This window comes from Phascolarctos cinereus, unplaced genomic scaffold (genome assembly GCF_003287225.1).
Source record: "Phascolarctos cinereus isolate Bilbo 61053 unplaced genomic scaffold, phaCin_HiC Scaffold_4;HRSCAF=312, whole genome shotgun sequence".
Lineage (NCBI taxonomy): Eukaryota > Metazoa > Chordata > Mammalia > Diprotodontia > Phascolarctidae > Phascolarctos > Phascolarctos cinereus.
The window spans coordinates 113,237,297-113,260,247 of NW_027555847.1; the positions used below are offsets into that span (position 1 = coordinate 113,237,297).

Here is a 22,951-nt window from a genome sequence, read left to right on the forward strand (position 1 = left end):
TAAATTTAAAAAAAAAAAAAAAGAAAAATTCCTTGAAGTTGGTGTTTCCTTGCTCTAGGGCAGAATCTCTACCTGGATGTTGGGGACATCTAGTATGAAAGCCACGTAGTCCTCAGCCACTTGAAGGACTGCTTTATCCCCTTCCAGACATAGAACCTGCCACAGAGGCTATTTCTGACACAATTGTCTCCTAGGAATGAGTACAAAACTCACATTGACCATGATATGGGTGGAACTCCCTTCAGCTGAAGCACAGGTGTCAGACCCAAAAGTCTTATAGATAAAGTTGGTTTGGGCTTAACCTATTACCCATCTAAGAGGTTGTATTGGATTTTGACTGTAAAGGATGACTGTAAGTGTCATGACAGGAGGTCTTATTAGTGGCACAATGAAACTTACCATCTTTATGAATCTTTTATATATTGTCTCACTCCATTAGAATGTAAGCTCTTTGAAGGCAGTACTGTTGAGCTTGATTGTGTTTGTATCCCCAGCACTTTGCATAGTGTCTGGTACACACAGTAAGTCCTTAATGAATGTTATGCATGTACTAATCTACTTAAATGGACTATGAATTGAATGCTCATCCTTCTCACCTGCAACCACCTTGCTTCCCAGACTACCTTCAAGTCTTAGCTAAAAATCTTACTTTCTACTAGAGGCCTTTCCAAGTGTGTCCCAGGGCTAGTTCCTTTCTTTAGAGATTACCTCAGATTTTTCTTATGTTTTTAATTAATAGTTGCTTACATGTTGTCTCCCTCATTTGAATGTAAACTCCTTGAGCACCCTGCTTATTGTTTAACCTTTCTGTATCTGCAGCATTTATCACAATACTTACACATAGTAATGTTAATAAATGTAGTTAAATCAACTTTCTAAGAGTTGCTTCATTAAATATCCAGGGCATAATCTCTGTCCAATGGGCCAATAATCTATGGGTGAAAAAAATACACAAGGACAAATGCTTTTATTGAATTTTAGAGTAGTTAATTTGCTGTTCCTTGTTTGACTAATATTACACAGACATGTAAAAGTCTTGAACTGGAACTACTTCTGAAATCATTACTTACTGTTTTGTTTCAGATTTTTATAGTATTTAGCAATTTCTCAATTCACTCTGTAGAGTATTTCAGCAGTTCCATGGTTCACAATATTGCAAATGCCTGAAAGAATTAGATGCTGATGTTACCAGAAATGGATTTCTGACCTCCTTTTAACTTGATTTATATGTTTTTCCCCTTACAAAGTGTTACTGCAAAACAGGAAATATTTTCTCTTGCATATTCCTTTCTTTTCTATCCTTGCCTATTTTTTTTTGCAGGATTTATGTTCAGTATTTCAGACTTTTGACCAGATTTTTTGTAAATCATATACTGTATTAGAGCTTTTAAAAATCAAATAAACCTTTCTACTTTATGCTTTAACTATATAAATATATGACCTGTTTGCCTATGGCTTAGGACTCCCTCCTCACTATCTCCAGCCCCCAGTGACTCTGGGCTCACACAAATCCAGCTCCTTAATTGGTCCTTTGGAGATGGGTTTAACCATTGATTTGTCCAGAGTTATCAAGTCTTTCAATCTCCAAAACATTATTCCTAGTATGCAAATTTCCCTCTTGATTCTCCTCAGTTCACTCTGCATCAATTGTTACTTCTCCAGATTCTTTAAAATTATTTTTCATCATTTCTTATGACAAAATAATATGACATTTACATTCACATACACTTTTTAAAAGCTATTCCTTACCTTTTCTGTTTCTTTTCCTTCAGTTCTTCCCTTCAGGCTAAAAGAGTTTATTTTGTTTGCAACTATTGTCTTAAAACTATTTTCTTCCCTCTCAAGCTCCCCTCCCCCCATCTAACTTTGACTATTTCCATGTTGAATCTAAGCATTTCTAGACCAAATTTGATGTTTATGTTTGTGCATGTATGTGTATGTGAACATGTATTTTCAACAATCTTATGTTTAGTTCAAGTAACAAAAAAGAAGTTAATTTGATGCCTGCACCTATTAAGTACTTCTTCCAAATTTGTTCACTCTTTTTTCATGCACAGTGATGATGAGAAATAAGTTTAATTTTACCTTTTTCATCCTTCATATACCAATATATTCTTTTTACTCTATCTTTTCTATCTTGCCCTTTTATCCCTCAGAATAAAACCGATCTATGTCTGAGGTCCTCTGTTTTCCTCAATTGATTCTGCTTACTCTTTGAAAACATAAAGATTCTGAAAGGACACATTTCTTCTGGGCATTATTAGAATGTAGCCTTTTCTGATTATATGTTACCTTCCAATTGCTCAAATACAGTTACCTTTCTAGGTTTCTCTTGACTTTTGTGATTGATTTCAAAGTTCTGATTCAGCTCAGGTCTTTTCAATAAGAATGACTTAAAGTCAAAAGATTTCAGTTAAAGGTCCATCACTTCTCCCTTCCTACCACAGGGTTATATTCAGCTTTGTAGGATAAGTTATCCTTGGTTATAAGCTGGTTTCTTTTGCTTTTCAGAACATTTTATTCCAAGATTCCCTCTAATATATAGTAGAAGCTGCCAGGACTTGTGTGATCCTGCATGTGGATTCTTGGTTCTTGGGCTCCTTTATGGATTCTTGTGCTAAAAACTGCTAGGTCTTGTGTGGTCCTCTCTGTAGTTCTTTGTTATTTGAACTTTCTTCTAAATGCTTGGCCTATTTCTTCTTTAATATAGAAGTTCTACATTCTGGCTCTGATATTCCTTTCTTTCAAGAGATGACTGAACTCTTTGTTTTATTGTCTAAACTGTCCTAAGCATTATACTTGCCCAGTGGGTCAATTATTTATTGGTGTGAAAAATATCCAAATATGATTTTTTAAAATTTCACAGCGGTTAATTTCCAGTTCCTTGTTTGACTAATCCTAAACAAACATTTTAAAACCTTGAAATAGTACTGAAAACATTACTTACTGCTTTTTCCCCCAGATTTATTTTTATTTTGTGATTGCTTCTAATAGATAGGCACAGTTTTTATGTATTATTTGTTGATATCAGTGTCCAGGTTTTTTTTTCTTTTTCATCATAGTTTATGGGGTGTCCGATGATCCTTTGGTTATCCCTCATTGATCTATTTTCTAGGTTATTATTATTACTTTTATATGTGTATTTTATATTTTTTTCAATTGTTCTTTTTGTTTCATGGAGTTATTGATTTATGTTTGGTCTATTCTAATTTTTCAGGGAATCTGATACTTGAGCAAGGTTTACTATTTCTGTACTAAAGAAAAAGTTTTCCTAATTCTTTCTTCCAGAGCTTTTTATTTCATTTTAAATATATTGCTTCAATTCTTTTCTTTTTAAAAAGTAATAGATGCTTACTGTCTGATGCTTTTCTAGAAGCATAGAGCAGCAACAATAGCAGAAGAGGAAGGGAAAAAAAGAGAATCTTGGTCTACAGCTCCCAATGACACAACGCTAACAAAATAGGATGCTGAGTTTCTATTTACAATTGTGGGTCAGGAGCAGGGGACAGGGAACCTGATGAGTCATCAGGGCAGTCCAAGGCAGCCTTGCATAATGTCATGAAAGCATTTATACTACAGGGGAGACAGACTGTGTTGGGCCAGAAAAATTGGTCTATGGATAGTCAGTCAACCTTTCCACAGTAGAGAGCAGCCAGAAATACATAGGTCTTTTCTCTAGTGGGCAGAGTACTGAAACATGGGAAAGTAAAATGGCCTTTCTGGGCCTCTACACTGTGTATGGTACTGTTGGACTGGACTTTCCCTTTCCTTTCTTGTTCCTGGGTCACTAGGATGGGGGTGGAGTAGGACAGTCATACCCAGTGTCCTCAGCCCTAGATAGAGCCCCAATACCAAGGAGAGAGGATGCTCAGGTCAAGGTGGGTAGAAGCTCCATAATTCCACAGGCCAAACTGGATGGTGATATTCAGCTGGCTAAGCATTAGGGGCTGAGATCAGCTGCTCTGCTTTATACTGGGGTGAGAAAGCTCCCTTTTTCACCAACCGTGCTTATTCCTGAGTCTTAAGGTAGGTTATGACCCAGAACTCAAATGCTGCAGAGACTGGGCCCTCTTCAATGATGGCCCCTGGGTCTGATTGGGAAGAACAGCCAAAAGGCAGGAATGGGGGAGCCCCTTCCCTCTGGCCTGGATTGAAGAATAAATAACAGATGAGAGAGAAGGAGAAGAGAAATAGGTGGAATGGCCTCAGTCCTCAGGGGCTATTGCTGCTGCCGCTGCTGCTAGGAAATGGGGAGGATGAAAACTTTACTGTAGGGTCTCCACAAAGGCATCAGACTCTTTGACGTGCTTCTCATGCATGGCCAGTTTTTCTGGGAGAGAGTCCAGGTCTTCAAGCCATGGACTGAGCCTCAATGTCAATGGAAACACTGCTCAGCTGAAGGGGATTCAGAAACTTCTGCTAGAAGGTCCCTAAGTCCATGGGCAGAATGTCATCTTTTGAGAAGGCTGGCATGTTTGTGCTTTAACTATATAAATATATGACCTGTTTGCCTATGGCTTAGCCATGAATTATTGATGAGCTCTCCCATTTTCCAAATCAAGATGGCTTCCAAGATGCCAACGGGGAGCCCTGGCCTTTGCTGCTGTTGGATACAGTTTTGGTGTCTTCACTACTGGAAAGGGTAACTATGTAGTGGGCACCATAGGAAGGGGTACAGGTTGCCATCTTCTCATGGTTGGCCTGGGTGCCATGGACAGGTTGGTGGGAAAAGGCCAGTCCTGCCAAGGGGACCCTCAGGTTATCTGTCACCACCTGAATAATGGTCTGAAAATGTGTCTTACTAACTGTGAACACACACTGGGATGGAGGGGAGGTTGAGAAAAAGGCGGTGCAGATTTCTTGAGAGTCTTCCGCAGATGGATATGCTACCCCAGCATCCTCACCAGCTGTCCTGTAGTTGCAGGGGTACATGGGGCAAGGAGCTGGGTTAGGGATGGTCCACAAAACAATCAATGACAATCTCCATGCAAGGTGGAGTCCTCTCAAACTGCCTGGTAAACATGCAGACCAGGTTAATTCTGTAGGCACAAGACAGTGATGGTGCCCACTGGGGTGCCTACTGTGCCAACTCGGACTGTCTGGAAACCTTCTCCTAAGCCGTTCCAACTAGACTTCTCCAAAGCATAACTTGTTGAGTATGACATATTCATGGCCCTGTTTCCTGGAAAGTCGATAGGCTGGTGTTACTCTAGTGATAGAAAGCAGAGACTTGAGCAGTAGCAACAGGCTATCGTAGGCAGTGTAGGAAACTTTAATTTCTTTGTCGCACTTTTCATTCATTTCAAGACACTAAATTTCTAGTTCCATGTAATTTCCCTCTGAAGTCTTGAGTGAGATTTCCACCAACATCCACCTCCTCACAGCAGGCAGCTGCCCTGCCAGTGCTTTCTTGGCCTCACATGTGACCTCTGGGATATCCTTGATGGCCAAGTTGAACCAGTCAGATCCTGTTGGGGAAAATGACAAGCGAGTATAAATCTTCTCTCCAAGCTGTGTCTGGACACATCACTTGGACTGTCTTCAGGGTGAAAAATTTGATGAACTTGTCCAAGGCCTTCCTGTCCTGGGAACTGAGATCAAGTCCATTGCATACACAAATCTATGCTCAGCAGGGCACATGCTCTGAGTTTTTTTCTTTGTGGCAAGTGATTTGGATTCTTTCACCCTCCCTCAGTAACCAAGGACAGCAGAGGGAAACGAGGGCTGGCCAGCTCTAATAGGGAAGCCCATGGCTCACAGTTTTAATCTGGGAAAACTGTGGGGCTTGGGGCTCACATTCCGGGGTTCATATCACCTTCTCCAGCCTCGGGCTGGGCCCCTTTGCTGGGCGCACTCTTTGTGGGCTGCAGGGCTGTGTGCCTGCCTTGGCTCAAGGTCGGCTGCCAGTGCTTCCCAGCCTCTGCGCTACGAGTTCCACCACCTCCCAGTCCAGGCTCCCTGCTGCTCGGGGTCCCTCTCCAGCTCTGTGGCCTCCTGGCTCCAGGCGCCGCCATCACTGCTGTTTGTTTTCATCCTATTGCTTCATTTCTTCTACGGTTGTGGTTGTGTGTAGTTTGTCTTTCATTCTTGAAGAGGACCATAACACCAGGGAGAAGATGATATGACTTGCAATTGACTTTGATTAGAGTGAGGGAAGGCTGTGCAATGCCATCAGCCTCACTTTCTCCTTCACAGCCATCTGAGTCCAGAGGCCAGATATCCATCAGGAAGACTGGAGATGGCCCAGGATACAAAGGGAGACTTTGGCCCTTTTAAGCTAAGACATTTTCAGGTTCTCACTTTGAGTGAGGCAATGCCAATTTTGTAAATAGGACTCTTTAAGAAGTGAGTCAATTGATGGCCCTTTTAATAAAAAAAAAAATCAAACTGGGAGGAGAAGACCCTCAGGGTTGCTGGCCAAAAGAAAAACAGTTACTATTTACATTCACTCTGATCCAGAAGGGCCCAAAATATAGCAATTAAGTGGTACTTGGACAGGAACCTATTGTCCAATCCATGACATCCAGAGTTAATTGGATTTAAGGCTTGGTCTTTGAGAAAGAAATCTAGGTAGTAAACCCTAAGTTAACTAGGTAGCTTTTGGCCATCAAAATTTACCTTCCTTTGGGCAGAACACCATCAGGAAAGGGGGAAGAGAGGAAGGAAGAAGAAGAAGGGGGGAGAGGATAGGGATGAGCTGAGTTGCCCAGCTGAAACTGGCCAGCTGTATTCCCAAGTAGTCCTTGTGGGAAATACTTTTTTTTTTTTGCTTTGAGTATCTAATTTAGCTGTTAGTAGTTATTCTCTCTTAGGATAGAGTTTTAAGTATTTCTAGAGCTATTGAAATTCTTTATAGTGGTCAATATCTTTTTAAGGTGACTAATCTTTTCAGTCTTAATTCTGGGGATTTGTGGTAGGGCTGAACTCTACCTGCTACTGTGCTTTTGGGTGCAGTAGTCAGCCCCGTTTATTTTCAATGTGGGTCACCTTGGTTCCTGTACTTACCTCCACCTTCTGAGGTTGCCTATTCCTACCCACTGGACCTCTGAGGTTCAGAATATTATATTGTCAAGGCCTTCCATAGTGTCTTAGGTCAAACTGCTAGCCTCTGAGTCTGGAGTGTCTGGATCTAAGAACTTCCTCACCCAGACTGGCCATTGTTGCTTCCCAGCTGCTTCTAAGATTTTCTACTTTGCCTTTCTAATCACCTAGGCCTTCTTGAGAAAACCTCCACTCGTACTACCTTCAGATACTAAACTTTACAGGGATAGGTTTCTCTGACCCATCTTTCATTGTGCTAGGAAGCTTCATTCTGTCTTATTTTCCTGATTTGGCATTAGCTTTTCAGTAGGAACTCTTTCCCTCTAGGCTTCTGGGTGACTTCTGATGTAATTCTGGAGTTAAAGAAATTGCTATAGTTTTCATTGGATTTCTTTACTCTTATTCACCTTGTTTAGAATTTTGCATGAGTGGATAGCTAGATAGAGTAGATAGAATAGATGGAACCTAGGCTGTACAGCAAACAAAGTGCTGGCCTGAGTCAGGAGGACCTGAGTTCAAATCCTGCCTTGGATACTTACTATCTGTGTGACCCTGGGCAAGTCACTTAACCCTGTTTGCCTCAGTTCATCATCTGTAAAGTGAGAAAGAAATGGCAAACTACTCTGGTATCTTTGCCAAGAAAACACCAAATGGGGTCACCACAGAGAATCAGATAAACAGCAACAAAAGAGTAGATATTTGGGAGGTAGGCTTTCTGCCTCGATTAATTAACTCTCAGGCCAAAAGAGATTGTTGTTGAATTTCTCACAGATGGTAGAGTCAGGATTAGAACAAAGGTCTTATGACTCTAAATCCGTTGTACTATTCTACTACTGCTCATTGTCCTATATGTAGATACATACTAATATGTCTATATAAGCACACATTATTTCATCCTCAAATTCACAAAAAAGCAGGTTTGTTGGGAGTTAATATCTCAAAGTATTCTGTGTTGACATCTCCTAAAACCATAGCTCAGAAGCCCCCACTGATGTCTTTACCTTTGATAGTAAGACATTGGACACAAGTACTTCAAAATATTAATTTAATGAAACTGTACAACATAGCAAGCACGAACAAAATACTCTCCTCCAAAACTTAGGCAGCACTCTCACAAATACACAAAGTATCAATGGGAAGGATTAATATATTTAGCAAACACATAGCAAGAAAGGCTGATGGAGGGGAGTAGAAGATAGGCACACATGTGGCCAAGGCACATGTGTAGAGGTACAACTCATGCTTTCAGTGCTATGAGGTAGCTGATGTCTTTTAATGATGCTGTCCTACTATTGATATTTACGGGTGCTGGGATCCCAAAACAGCACTGCAGGTCATACCTCAAATGAATTTGACACAAGCCTTCTTTCAGCCAAAGACAAGATTTATTAGAACACCTACAGAGGTGGGCAAGATATTAAGGAATCTCAGCATTAGCTAGACTCTTAAGAAATCTGAGCATTTGTGATGCTTGTATTGACAAGCTGGCCAGATTGAATCTGAGCACTTTAATGGAGGCAAGATAGATTTTTATTTTTATACAGAAGACTGTGGGAACAGAGAAGGGGTCTAGAAGGAAATAAGTGAATTAAAGGTGGGAAGTGGTGGGGGAAGCAATCAGAGGTAAGAGACAATGAAGGTTGGGCTGGGTCAGAGGTAACAAAGAATTGAAGACTGCAGCCAGATCAAAGCCATAATTCAGGACAGTTAATTAACTGGGAAGGGCTGGTTCCTCTATGCTAACACCAGGGACCTGGGCCACTTGGGAAAGTCTGGGGCTTTTCTTTTTTTGGGTCCAAATCCCATAGACATGGTCTTTTTAGGGGTTCAGATCCCATCCCTATCATCACTACTTCTAGGCCTTAGACCCATTAGTCTTATCATCCCTGATAAACATTACTTATCAGTCACGGTTTTCTTGCTACCTCCCCAGGACATTGCTCCACTGGACTCTTGGCTCTCTCTCAGCTAAAGTGCTTGGCTATTTCTTGCACTGCTATGCACCATCAGCTTAAAGTTCATGGGTTTTTCCAGCTCTTTTAAGAAAGGACTCAGTCTTTGCTTATGGATGAAGAAAAACCCTCCTTGCTGCTTATCTTCTTTTATTCCCTTAGAATATTGGCTACTGAGGACTTTCTTTCCCTAGCAGGAGATGTTCCTTCCCTCTTAATAAACCCTTTAGAACACAGAGCCTATCTTATGCAAAGTATTTCCTAAACCTTTCAAAGTATCATCTCTAAAGGCTAGCCCAGGGGTGAGGAACCTGTGGCCTTCTAGGTCCTCAAGTTTGGCATTTGACTGAGTCCAAATTTTACAAAACAATTTGTTTCGACTCTAATCTCCAGATAATGGTTATTTGCTATCAAATAGCCCTGGGGTTTGGGGTTCCCTAGTTTTTGAACCTTAGGTATCTGTTAGTCTCCCAAAGGAAGGAGTAGGTTGGGAAACAAAGAACATGAAAAACCAAAGAATATGGTCAATATCTCTGCTCCCAACCTTTGTAGATGCAAAGGCAAAGGATGTTTTATGGCAAAGACCTGAAAAATAGCTCTGCTCCTTTCCAGTAGGAATGCAACTCTCCAAAAACTTATAGTTCTATAGAGTTGCCTGGTTACAAAGAGAGTTGAAGTGACTTGCCTGGTGGTAACACAGGCAATATGTGTTAGATGTGAGACTTGAACTCAGGTAGTCCTGACTTGGAGGCTGACCCTCCATTGTACCACTCTGCCTCTTCTGTGTAGCCACACGCCTTGTTCATCTACTGTATTTTAAGTATTATTTTCACAAAACTCTACTGAGCAGAGTATTACAATTTTCAGTCCATTCCACATGTAAAACTAACATTCAAAGAGAATAAATTATTGGTGCCATAGGTTCATATAGTCACTAAGCATGAGATAGAGTACTGGATCAGGAGTCAGGAAGATTTGAAATCAAATCTGGCCTCACATACTTATCAGCTATGTGTCCCTAGGCAAGTTATTTAACCTCTGATTGCTTTAGTTTCCTCAACTGTAATATAGACACAATAATAGTACCTACCTCCTAGGGATAACCTAAGTATCAAATGAGATATTTTAAAAGTACTTAGCAAACTTTAAAACTCCATAAAAATGCTATCTGGTAAAAGAGGGAAACCACGATAAAAAGTACTGAGGAATTCAGCCTGGCATGAGCTAGCAGACAAAATGGACACATCATTCATAGAAATAGGGAAGCCAAGGACAAGAGCAGATGCACATTTGTGCGGGTGGGAAGTGTAGAAGATTAGGGTTTAGTTTTATTCAACATAAATAGTAGCATTTATAATAAATAATTAGATATTTAAAGAGACAGCTATCTTGGGATCATAAGATCATAGGTTTGGACCTAGAAATGAACAAAGAGCTTATTATTCCAAACTCCTCATTTTGCAGATGAGGAAAGAAAGACCGAGAGATGTTAAATGACTTGCCCAATGTCTCATGGGTAGTAAGTTGCATGGATCAGAATCCTCAGTCCTCAGATTCCAAATCCAACATCCTTTGCACTGCACTAAGCAATAGAATGGCTTGCTGAAGCAACTGCTCTGTTAAAGAAATTGTCTTTTCCTTATTAAGTAAAATTCTACTTAAAAATAAATTTGACCTACTTTTTTTAGATTATCTACAATTTCCCTGTTATAAGTGAAACTCCCTTTACTAAAGCAAGTGACAACCTGATATGAAACTTAAGAGTCTCAGAGAAGGTCCTGGGTCAATTATAGCAAAAATGATTTGTCCTGTGTCACGTCACCAGTGTGTGCTAGAAGCGGGACTTGAGGCCTGGTCTTCCTGACTGAGGCTGGGCCCTTATTCATTGCAATATGTTGATTGTCTCCTAGAACTTTGTAAAAAAAAAAAACTTGAAGAATTTATATTTATATTCACATTCAAGGTGGTGTTCCTAACCTTCAACCATGTCTGATGGAGCATCCTCAATTCAGAATCTAGTAATATGCCACACAAAATACTTTATTCTAATAATTAGGGATCCTTGCTGCTTTGTTATTGGCTTTCTTTCATTTTTCAAATGAAACTGTACAAGGATGTTTGCCAAATTACGAAGCAAAGCAAATGAATTGAAGCAGCTAAGACAGGCTATTTGAACTGATATTTCAAGTTTGTAATCTGATACTATCAACTTAATCTATCATTTGGCAGAAAAAAATAATTACATTTTGAGAAAGGTCTTCAATTCATATTAGATATTCATAAGTCGAAAAAACTCCTGAAAAACTGGCAGTTCAGCATGTAAATCTCAATGTTATCCACATGTGAATTGCTGTAAAATGAGGAATAAATGTGATTGAAGCACTGCTGTAACAGCTGCATAAATCATCTGCTCTATCTTGATTCTGTTCGCTTTATAGGTTTATCACAGAGAAAAAAAAAGGAAACTGCCTTTCAATGCTGTGTCAAAATCTGCAAACACTAGCACATTCTTCCTCTCTCTCTCTCTCTCTCCTAAGTGTGTATATTCAGGCGATATATGCTTGCACTAATGAGCCAAATTAGAAATGTGTGTGTGTGTGTCTGTGTGTGTCTGTGTGTGTGATCGAATGGATATCCACATTACCCCAATCTTCAGCTAAAAGAAGATCAGAGACAAAGGGGAAATTACCCTTTTTATGGGATCTGAAACTATATGCTGAGCTCCATGACGAAAATGACAGCATGAAACATTTAATGAGTCATGTGGCACCTAGATGCTCTGGGAGGACATTTTAATCAGAAAGGACTATATTTATTGGGTAACTCCCCCTGTATTCAAATAGGTGACCTTCACATTGTCTCTCCCCACATCAGCAGCACCTGGACAGCAGCAGATCCTTGAGGAAGCCTGCCTCCCTCCCTTCCTGCTTGAATGCAGTGCCTGTTTTTAAGGGGGCTGGGATTTGGGTAATGTAGAATTATTTGAGAACCCAGCAGTATAGGCTGCACTTGTCAGTGAAATTTGAAAATAATGAGCTCTCAGCAGATCTGGGTTAGGGGCAGAGGTCAGCCTGTTACAGGATTGTTTGGCAGTTTTTCTATTTCTGGGTAAGATGACAATACAGTGGAATATATCTTTTTTTCTCCTGTATTGGCGACTTTTACCAAGTGTTTGTTCTTTTGGCTCCCCTGTTCTCACTCCTCCCCCCAACTCCACCTTGCCCACTGGCTCTTTTTTTTTTTTTTTAAGACTAGACCTATTATGTTATGGGATATAGGAACATGATGCAGATATAGGACAATTCCACTGAGGGAACACCTCAAAATAAAGATCAGGACCTGTTCTGCAATTCACAGTCTTGGAGACTATGTGCTAGGGGAACTGAGAGGTTAAGAAATTTGTTCAGGGTCATACAGCCAATATATGTCAGAGCAGGACTTGAACCCAAGTCTTCCTGATACTACAAACAGAACATTATCCACTATTTCATGGTTGCTTTTTTAATTTCCTTACTATCTTTAATTGTCAGGTCAGCTGATTGAACCAGGTTACTTGCTGGGGGTGGAGAGGGTGGGGAGAAATCTACTGTTGAGTTTGCACAGTAAAGTTCATGCATTCTGGATTTGGAATTAAAGAACTAGACCCATGTGGCTTTGTACAGCCTCCTCCTAAGCAAAATGAGAGGATTAAACAAAATGACTTCTTAGATCCATTGTAGCTCTAATCCTAGGGTCCTTCCCTCTTCTCAGATCATCACTTATCGTTTTCCTATCCCCCACTCTCATCCTCTACCTCTAGGTGAAGATAAAGAGTCTAGAAGTTTTGGGTAAATAAGCCTTATAAAAGAGGTTCTACTTAAGGACAAGATGGAGAGGTGCCGGCAGAAATGGTACAGATAAGTGGATTCAGAACTAGTGCAATGGTCAAGACTAAAATGGAATAGTCTTTAGTAGTATCTCATCAACTTAGAAAGCAGTCACTAAAGGAATACCATAGGTAGCGATCCTAAGCTCTGCGATTCTTAAGATTTTTTTAAAAAATGTCTTGTATAATAATGTAGAGAACAAGCATATCAGGTTTTCAGATGACAAATATATACATTCATTCATCTAATATACATTTATTCAGCTTTTGCTATGTACTAGGCTCTGAGAATACATAAAAAAAGACAGACCCTGCCGTTAAGGAACATACATTCTCCTGAACAAAAATCACAAGTACATAGAAAATTCAATGAAAAGTAATTTCTAGGGAGAGAGCACAAGCAACTGAGGGAATGGGGATGAATTTCTCATAGGAATTATCAGATGTATAGAAGAAATAGCTAATAAACTGGATGACTAAGTCTGGATCCAAAAAGATTTCAACAGGCTAAGGCATTGAATCACATCTAATAAAATGACATTTAAAAAAAATAAATTTAAAGTCTTGCAATTGGGTTTAAAAATAAAACCTTGACAATACATGATGGGTAAGGATAACTATATATAATGGGGAAGATAGTTGAGGGAAAAAAAAGATCTAGAAATGTTTCTGGACAATCTGGATAACATGTGATGTAAGTATGATGTGGAAGCCAAGAAAGATGAAAACAGTCGTCAATGTTGAGCTGAATAATGTTCAGAACAATGATGTGACAGTCTCTCTGTATTTTATCCTGGTTGGAATATATCTGTGTTATTCTGTGAAATTATAGATGCCACGTTTGAAGGTTATTGATAATTAGAGAACATCCAGCAGGGGTGGGGAACCTGCAGCCTCAAAGTCACATGTGGTCCTCTAGATCCTCAAGTATGGCCCTTTGACTGAATCCAAACTTCACAGAATAGATGCTTTTAATAAAAAGATTTGTTCTGTAAAACTTTGATTCAGTCAAAAGGTCTCACCAAGGACCCAACAGGCCAGATGTGGCCTTGAGACTTTGAGACTTCAGGTTCCCAACCCCAATCCAGAGGATGGTGAACAGAATGATGAATGGCTTCAATATCGTGACAGAAAAGAATTAAATTTATGCTAAGATGAGAAGGTTCCTTGAAAATCTGTCTACTTTTCTGCTTCTGAATTCTCACTTTTTATTCACTTCAACACTTTATAATCTGGCTTCCAATCTAATCACTCAACTAACTTTAAGCTACTGGGATTATCTTAAGTGAACAATTACAGAATGTGCAAATAGATATTTGTCTTTTTTTTTTCCTCTATCTATATTCCTGCAATTTATTTTTCTTGTTTTATTGATAGAGCTAGTAATTCTGAGGGGCATTTGGGTGGTGCACCGGATAAAGTGCCAGGCCTGAGTCAGGAAGACCTGAGTTCAAATCTGTCCTCATATACTTACTAGCTGTATGACCCTGAGCAAGTCACTTAACCCTGTTTGCCTCAGTTTACTCATCTGTAAAATAAGCTGGAGAAGGAAATGACAAACCACTTCAGTATCATTGCCAAGAAAATCCCAAATAGGATCACGAGGAGTTGACACAAGTGAAACAACTGAACAACAACAAAAAAAGTGATTCTGAAACTATACCACATTATAGTAATGACCATGTAAATCCTTGTCTTATCCCTGACCTTATTAGGAAAGCTTCTAGTCTTTTTCTGACATGTTAGCTTTTGTTGGTCTTATTAAAGCAAAATAATTTAGTCTTTCATTTTTAGTGTTTTTTTAACATAAATATATTTTTTTGAAATTTGCTTTCTTCATCTAATAATATGCTTTTAAAATATTTAATTTTCTAATAATGAGCTGTTAATGAGTGTAAATTCAACTTGTCCTTGTGAATAATTTTTGAAGATAGTTGCTATAGATTCTTGGCTAACATTGTATATAATTTTTTTTGTGATATTGGTCTATTGCTTTATCTCTCCTTTGTGGGGTATTAGGACTATGTATCATCAGAAGAATTTGGCACTGCACCTTCTCTTCTGTTTTTGTAAACAATGCATGTAATAAAAGGAATAATTTTTATTTTTTGGTATAGATATAATTATAAATCAATTGGTGCCCAGGGTTATTGTTATTGCCTCCAATCTCCACCTGGATATTAAATCATGGCTTATTCTACTCTGTTTCTACATCTTGGATATTTACCTTCCTGTATCTTTCTCTATTAAGCTGGGTATTTTGTATTTTTCAAAATTTTCATCAATTGTTAATATATAGTTGGTTATACTAGTTTCTGACAATTTAGGGGCTTTTTTCTGAATTGCCTTTTTTCCATTTTCATTTTAGAAATTAATTTTCCTTTCTTTTAAAACAAATCAAATATGTTCATGATTTGTCTATTTATTGGTCTTCAGAAACCATTTGTTACTTTTATTGTTTTAGATTTATCAATAGTTTGTATGTTTTAAATTTATATGTTTTTAGAATTTCTAATTTTTGTGTCTATTTTTATTGGGCTTAGTTTAGTTTACCATTATGTGTTTTTTAAAAATTTGTTTATATACACATATATACATATATATACATATATACACATATGTATACACACATATATACACAATATGTATATATACATATGTATATATGTATATATGTGTGTATACATATGTGTATATATGTATATATATGTATATATATACATATATTGTTTAGTTACTTGAACAATTGTTTTCTTCACTTTCTCTTGTACTCATCTAAGTATTGAAGAAATACATATTCCCTAAGGACTACTTTTACTTCATCATACAAGTTTTGGTACATTATCTAAGTTTTTAAAATTTTTGAAATAATCATTAAGTATTTCACAATTACAAGTAAAATTTTTATACATTCCTTTAAAAAAATGGATTCCAAATTCTCTTTCTCACTGCTTCACCCCCCTTTTTTTTTGAGAGAAGGAAATTTGATATAGATTATATATGTGAAGTCATGCAAAATTTATTTCCATATTAGGCATTTGCAAAAGAAAACAAAGGCCAAAAACCAAGAAAAATAAAGTCAGAAAAAGTATGATTCAATCTGCATTCAGAATTCATCAGTTCTCTCTCTCTAGAGGTATATAATATTTTTTATCATGTATCCTTTGGAATTGTCTTGGATCATTGTCTTGATCAGAGTAGCTAAGTCTGTCACAGTTGATCATCCTAACTACATTGCTATTGCTGTGTATGATGTCCTCCTGGTCCAACTCACTGCAAATTGCATAAGTTCGTACAAGTCTTCTCAGGTTTTTCTGAAACCATTCTGCTTATTGCATCACTTCTTATAGCAAAATAGTATTCCAATATAGCCATATGCCACAACTTCTTCAGCCCTTCCCCAATTGAGGGGCATCCCCTCAATTTTCATTCTTTGTTACCATAAAAAGGGCAGCTATAAATATTTTTGTATGCATAGTTCCCTTTCCTTTTTCTTTGATCTCTTTGGGATACAGACCTAATAGTGGTATTGCTGGGTCATAGTTTTATAGCCCTTTGGGCATAGTTCCAAATTTTTCTCCAAAATGGTTAGACCAGTTTGCAACTCCAAAAGTGCATCTCAGTGTCTCAATTTTTACACATTCCCTCCAGTGTTTGTCATTTTCTTTTTCTGTCATGTTAGCCAATATAATATGTATGAGGTTGTACCTCAGAGTTGTTTTAATCTGCATTTCTCTAATCGGGAGTGATTTAGAGTATTTTTTTAATGTGACTATTGATAAGTTTGATTTCTTCATCTGAAAACTGCCTGTTGATATCCTTTGATCAATTGGGGAATGACTCATACTCTTATAAATTTGACTTACTTCTCTATATCTTTGAGAAATGAGGTCTTTATCACAGATACAAATTTTCCTTCATTTTTCTGTTTTCCTTATAATTTTGGCTGCATTAATTTTATTTGTGTGAAAGCTTTTTAATTTCATGTAATCAGAATTATTCACTTTATTTCCCATGATCCTATCAATCTTTTTTTTTCTCATTATAAACTCTTCCCTTATACATAAATCTAACAGGTACATTTTTCCATGCTTCTCTAATTATGACATCACCTTTTATGTATAAATCATTTACCACTTTGATTTTATCTAGATATATGCTGTGAACTGTTAGTCTATGCTTAGTATCTACCAAACTGTTCCCCAGTTTTCTAAATAATTTTTGTCAAATGGTGAGTTCTTTTCCCCAAAGCTTAGCTCTTTGGGTTTATGAAACATTAGATTAGTGTGATCATTTACTTCTGAGTAATGTGTACCTAATCTAGTCCACTGATCCACCAGTCTTAACCAGTACTAGATTGTTTTGATGATTACTGCTTAAGAAGTACAATTGTGAGAAAACTGCTTGCATCAACCTTTAGATCTGAGCTTCTTGTTAGTGTAATATAGGTCCTTAAACAGCACATTGAGATCATCCAGTTTCTCAGCTATGCAGGGCTAGGTTCAAACAATGCAATAAAGTTATTCACACAATTCCCATGCAAGACATAATTACATTAAGTCAGGTACAGATCAAAGTACTTACAGGGCTCACCATAGACTAGCTCTGAGAAAAGAGATTTACATGTCACCAAGGTAACCAAGAAAACCCAAACATATCCTAGTAATCCATTTTCAATATCTATTTAACCAGTACATTTTGAGTCCCAGATGTGTCATGTAGTTATCTGGTTCCTAAAAATCTTTTCTTGAACAATAGGCTTTATTCTCAGTACAACTCTAAAGAAGACTCTGCTTCTCTGGTACTTAATATAATTTAGTATAATCACTTAAATTTGGTTCTCCAATTTTGAAACTTCAGAAAAGTTCAGTTTATGTATCATTCGCTCTTTCTATCTGTCCCTAAATCCTGTACCTAATATAAGAATCTTTTAAAAAAATTTATGAGGGTCCAACTACAAATGAACTCTTCTGTCTTTTAAAATGATCAGACAGATACTGAAAAATTGGGAAAATAATTTCACTTTCTTTACCATTATCAATACAATTTATGCATAAAATCCAATTAATAATTAATAAATCCATAATTCAGTTTTGAGAACTTATTACTAAAACTTAAAACTAAAACTCAAGGCCTTAATTTCCGTGACAGATACATTTTGGAAGCCAATCATATAGTTCCATTTATTAACAACAACAACAACAACAAACCTTTCACAATGACAGAATTAGTTAGGGAAAAGCAATCAGGTTGCAGAACTCTCTGAACCCTGGAAACCAAGCAGACTCCTGAACTGGAAGCTGGGAAGTTTAGAAATTCCTTGAAAGGAAAAAGCCCCAGGGCAACAGGCAAAGCCCTCTGGTATTTTAGGAAGTTAAATTGGTCCCACAAAGCCTCAAGCTCAAGGCCAGATCATTCATAGACCTCAATTTATCCCTTTGGCCTTAGAATGGCCCAGATCAGCCTCATTAGTCCCCAACATAATCAGAATGTCTAAGGATCCTCATTACCATATAAGTTTATAAGAATAGTACATTTAAAACTGCTTGGAATGGAATTTCTTAGACATTTAGCCACTCTGGTAATTAAGCCAGAATATTGTCAGAGAAAATTGGTATTTTTATAAATCCTTTTCATCCCTAAAGAAAAACAGGAAGGAAAACAAGACAAACAACAACAAAGGGAAAACAAACCTTTCATTGGTAGTAGCTAGAGTACAAAGGAACATTTACTTCCCCCATCCTAAATTTGTTTCCCCAAACCTAAAGAACAGAGTAACTAATTCAAATATGTTGTTGCCATGAATTTAAATAGCATCAAAGACACAGTGAGCTTGTGCTCCTCCATGGTACTGTTGGTAAAAATTTTGCCTCTATTTTCTTTGAGGCTGAGACAAAATTAAAAATACAAACAAAAACAACCTGTGTTCTAATGGAAAAAGCAATGAACTGCAAAGCAGATCAGGTTTCTAATCATGACTCTGCCACTAATTAGCAATGTAACTTTGGGGCAGTCATCATGTCTTTGATCCTGAGCATTCTTGTCCCTAAATTGAAGATTATTGAAGCAAAGAATCTCTAAAATCTAAGGCTTGCAGGTAAAAATTTTTATGAATATTTGAAAAAATCAGCAGAAATTATAAATAACTTTATTTTGAACATCCAAATGATTTTTTTTAAATGCCAGAATGTTTGATAGTATCAATAATAGTATGGAGAGTTTGAGGCCAATAACCTTGTCCCATCTTTAACAGTTCAGAACTGTGGCCACTGATGATACAAAATAGGAGGCTATTTATGTTATATGTATGTATGTAAGAGAGAAGTATGAATTTTTTTCTTTATAATTGAAGGAGATAGTAAAAGAGAATTAATAGAATATATATTATAACATAACATAATACACGCACACATATATACATACATACATATGTATATTTGGGAGAGTATTATATTTTCAGTTGAATTCATCAAATATATATTAAACCCCTACATGTTCTGCCTTAAACACCCTGGATGCAAAGGAAAAATAACAGAACCCCTCATCATCTAAGAGTTTGTTACCTGTGAATTAGATTATTGCATTTTCACAGCTAATTCTACTTTAAAAAAAAAAACTCTTCAGTTGTTTCTCAAGCCTAATGCACAGACTCCTCAGCTTTTAAAACCATTCACTCACTAGATTCACCTTACTTTCTCATGTTTATTTCATATTACTCCTTTCATGAGCATGTTGTTTACTTTTCCTCCATTGGCTTTCAGGCAGGTAGGTGGTGCAGTGGATAGAGCTCCAGGCCTGGAGTCAAGAAGATCTGAGTTCAAATGTAGCCTCAGGCATTTAGTAGCTGTGTAGCACTGGGCAAGTCACTTAACCCCTATTTGTTTCATCTGTAAAATGGGGACACATGGGAGAATGAAATAGCAAACAACTCCAGTATCTTTTACAAGAAAATTCTATGGAAAAAGTCTGTGGGGTCACATAGAGTTGGACAAAACTGAACAACAAGCTTGGCATTCCGATCTTAAGGGCCATCTAGTCTATTTCTCTTATTTTACGTATCAGGAAAATCAGGCTGAGTTGAGAAATGACTTTCCCAAGGTCATAAAGTTAGTGAAAGAATAAGGTTCCAAGGCCAAATCAGGGTCTAACTCCAAGGTCAGCACTCTTCACACTGTGCCAGGTTGCCTGTATTTCCCTTTTCTAACATATTAGTCTTCTTATCTGTGACTATCTTCCAAGGATGCTAAGATTTCGTGACACTGGCCATATTTTGCTGTTGCTTCCATTCCACACTCCACCTCCCAGCTCTTTGCCTTTTCGCTCACTGTCCTCTATGCCTATTTTGCCCTCCTTTCTTGTCTCTGCTTCATGACTTTCCACACTTTTTTCAAGATTCAATTCAAATCTTACCTTTTCACGAGAAGCCTTTCCCTAGTCCCTATTCCTACCACATCTCATTGTTAATACCTTGAGCTTCCCTCTGTTTACATTGTTTATATCTTGAATGGGTGTCTCATCCATTAGAATATGAGCTCTTTGAGGAACAAAGATGTCATGTCCTACCCACAGACAAAGAGCTATTAAATGTTTTTTTTTTTCTTTTTGGTGAGGCAATTGGGGTTAAGTGACTTGCCCAGGGTCACATAGCTAGTAAATGTCAAGTGTCTGAGGCCAGATTTGAACTCATGTCCTACTAACTCTAAGGCTAGAGCTCTATCCGTTGCACCACCTAGATGCCCCAAAGAGCTATTAAATGGAAGAGCCACAATGCATACCTAAATCTTACAGGTGATTAAATGGTGAGATGAATATAATGCTGGACTTGAACCTGTGCTCCAATCTTGCCTTAGACACTTACCTGTGTGACCAGTGGCAAGTAACTTAGTTTCCTTCTGTCTCAGTTTCTTCATCTGTAAAAAAAAAAAAAGGATAATAATACCACCTACCTCAAAGAGTTGTGAAGTATCAAATGAGATACCATATGTAAAACATTTTATAGACCTTAGACCTCTGTATTATTTATCATAATTATTACTGTGACCCCAATTCCAGTGATATTCCTACTATACCACGCTGCTTACATTATCATGTCAAAAAATAACAGGATACTAGAGTTAGGCAATTAATACATTGCTTCTCAGAACAGGAAGCATAGTACAGCAATAGAAAACATTTTAACTAAACTATAAGAGAAACTCTGGGTCTTAATTTTATGACTAACAAATGGAAAATTGGTCGGAGAGCCATACCTATTAACCAAATTCCTCATCAATTAAAAAACGTAATGTGCAAAGGGATTAGAGAGAGTCATTTAGAAAGCATGTTTGGCAGACATAAATATGCTTCCTAAATATATTCAACACATGAACACCCAGATGTCGCTGCTTCTGTTGGGACAATAGTGTCTAATACTTGGCATCCAAGAGTCTTATTGTCAAGCAAGCTTGGTATTGTATATCCCCAATTGTAATTATGGCTGTTAAAAGAGTTTAAAGCCTGGAGAAGTGACTTGTAAATCAAAAATCCAAGCCAAGTACCTAGCAAGATTGAAATTATAAGCATGTCTACATTTGCATTTCTGGCTAATTGTTTGGGTTCAAAAACAAAATAAGCTTAATGGGGGCATGATGGTAATATACGCAAGATTAAGCCATAAAGGGATTCTGATTACAGATGCTTATTAGCAATGAAGTATCAAAAAGCATTTATACCATTATGAATACTGTAATAAATTACCTGAGGAACCTTCATTTGCAAACCATTGTGTCATATTTTCTTATTGGATTGTGAAGTAATACTTAGGGTCATTTGGGAATTGAAGCTGCTGTTCTCACAAAAGTGATAGATTACAAAAAGGAAAAAAAAAGTATTTAAAGGAACACACCCATCATTCCAGGAAAGGACTGAAATTTCTGGCTGTTCAGTGCAAAGTAGTTCATAATTGACCCTATTTCTACAAAGGAAGCATTTTCACATAAGACAGCTTTTGTAGTTATTCACAACCATAGCTTCTACATTCTGCCACTATGTAAAGACATAAAAAAAATGCCTCTTTTTATTATACTGATTTAGATCTGGGGTCTAGTATCAGCATCAAGCATTAAGGTGACATGACTAATTAATAAATATAATGCCTAGAATTCTGATTTATCAGTTATAGTACTCATCCTAGTTAACCTTACCTATTAAAAAATGGCTCCCTATTGCCATAATATCAAGAATGAAGGCTTCATTGAGTTGTAAGCTGTTTGAGAGAAAGTTCTGTTGTATATATCTTTGAATTACCAGAACCTAGAAGAGTAAATGTACATATAAGGGACTTAATAATTCTTTGTTGAATAAACAAAGCCCTCAGCAAAGGCTTCAAGACCCACAGTTGACCACTCCATTTTACAATATATCCTTGACAGATGTTTTATTCCCTTCAACTTGAACTTGATGTTTTTTCTTCATACCTTATTTATTAATCCACCTCATTACTCAGTATATGCCATGCTACTAATTTGAAATATTTTCTAATTCATAATTTTGCTATCATTCCTTTTAGACAATTCAGAGAATCACTGGATCTGAATTGTCAGGAACCTTAGAGGCCATTCGATACAACTGAGACCTGAACAACCATCCTCTCTGCAGTTTACCCAACAACTGATCATTGAGCCTTTTCTTAAAAACCTCCAGTAGGATGAACAAATTTGCTCCAGAAGAAGCCGGTTCCATTTTTGGATAGCTCTAAATGTTAGGAATATTTTCCATATTTTAAGTCTAAATCTACCTCTCTGTAACCATGAGTGCTGACTAAGTGTGCTGGGGTCAAGCATAAAAAGCTCAATTATTCTTCTATATAATAGCTCTTCAAATATTAGAAGACTATTGTCATCCCCCTCCCCTCCTCTTTTCTTCTCCAGGCCTAATATTCTCAGTTCCTTCAAAAAGTGATTGTGTCATGATCTTTAAGCTCTTCTCAATCCTTGTATAATTTAAACCAATCACAATCCTCTCAACACTATTACTTATCAATGTCCTTCCTAAAATGTGCTCAGAATTGAGCATAATCTTCTTGATGTAATCTGACTAGGACAGAGTAAAACAA

The 22,951-nt window shown here is 37.4% G+C and overlaps 1 pseudogene; it reads right to left on the reverse strand.

Annotated features, from left to right (window-relative positions):
• Window positions 1-4,265: 4,265 nt before the first annotated feature.
• LOC110196467 (autophagy-related protein 13-like) lies at window positions 4,266-5,593 on the reverse strand (annotated as a pseudogene).
• Between the last annotated feature and the right edge of the window lie 17,358 nt (window positions 5,594-22,951).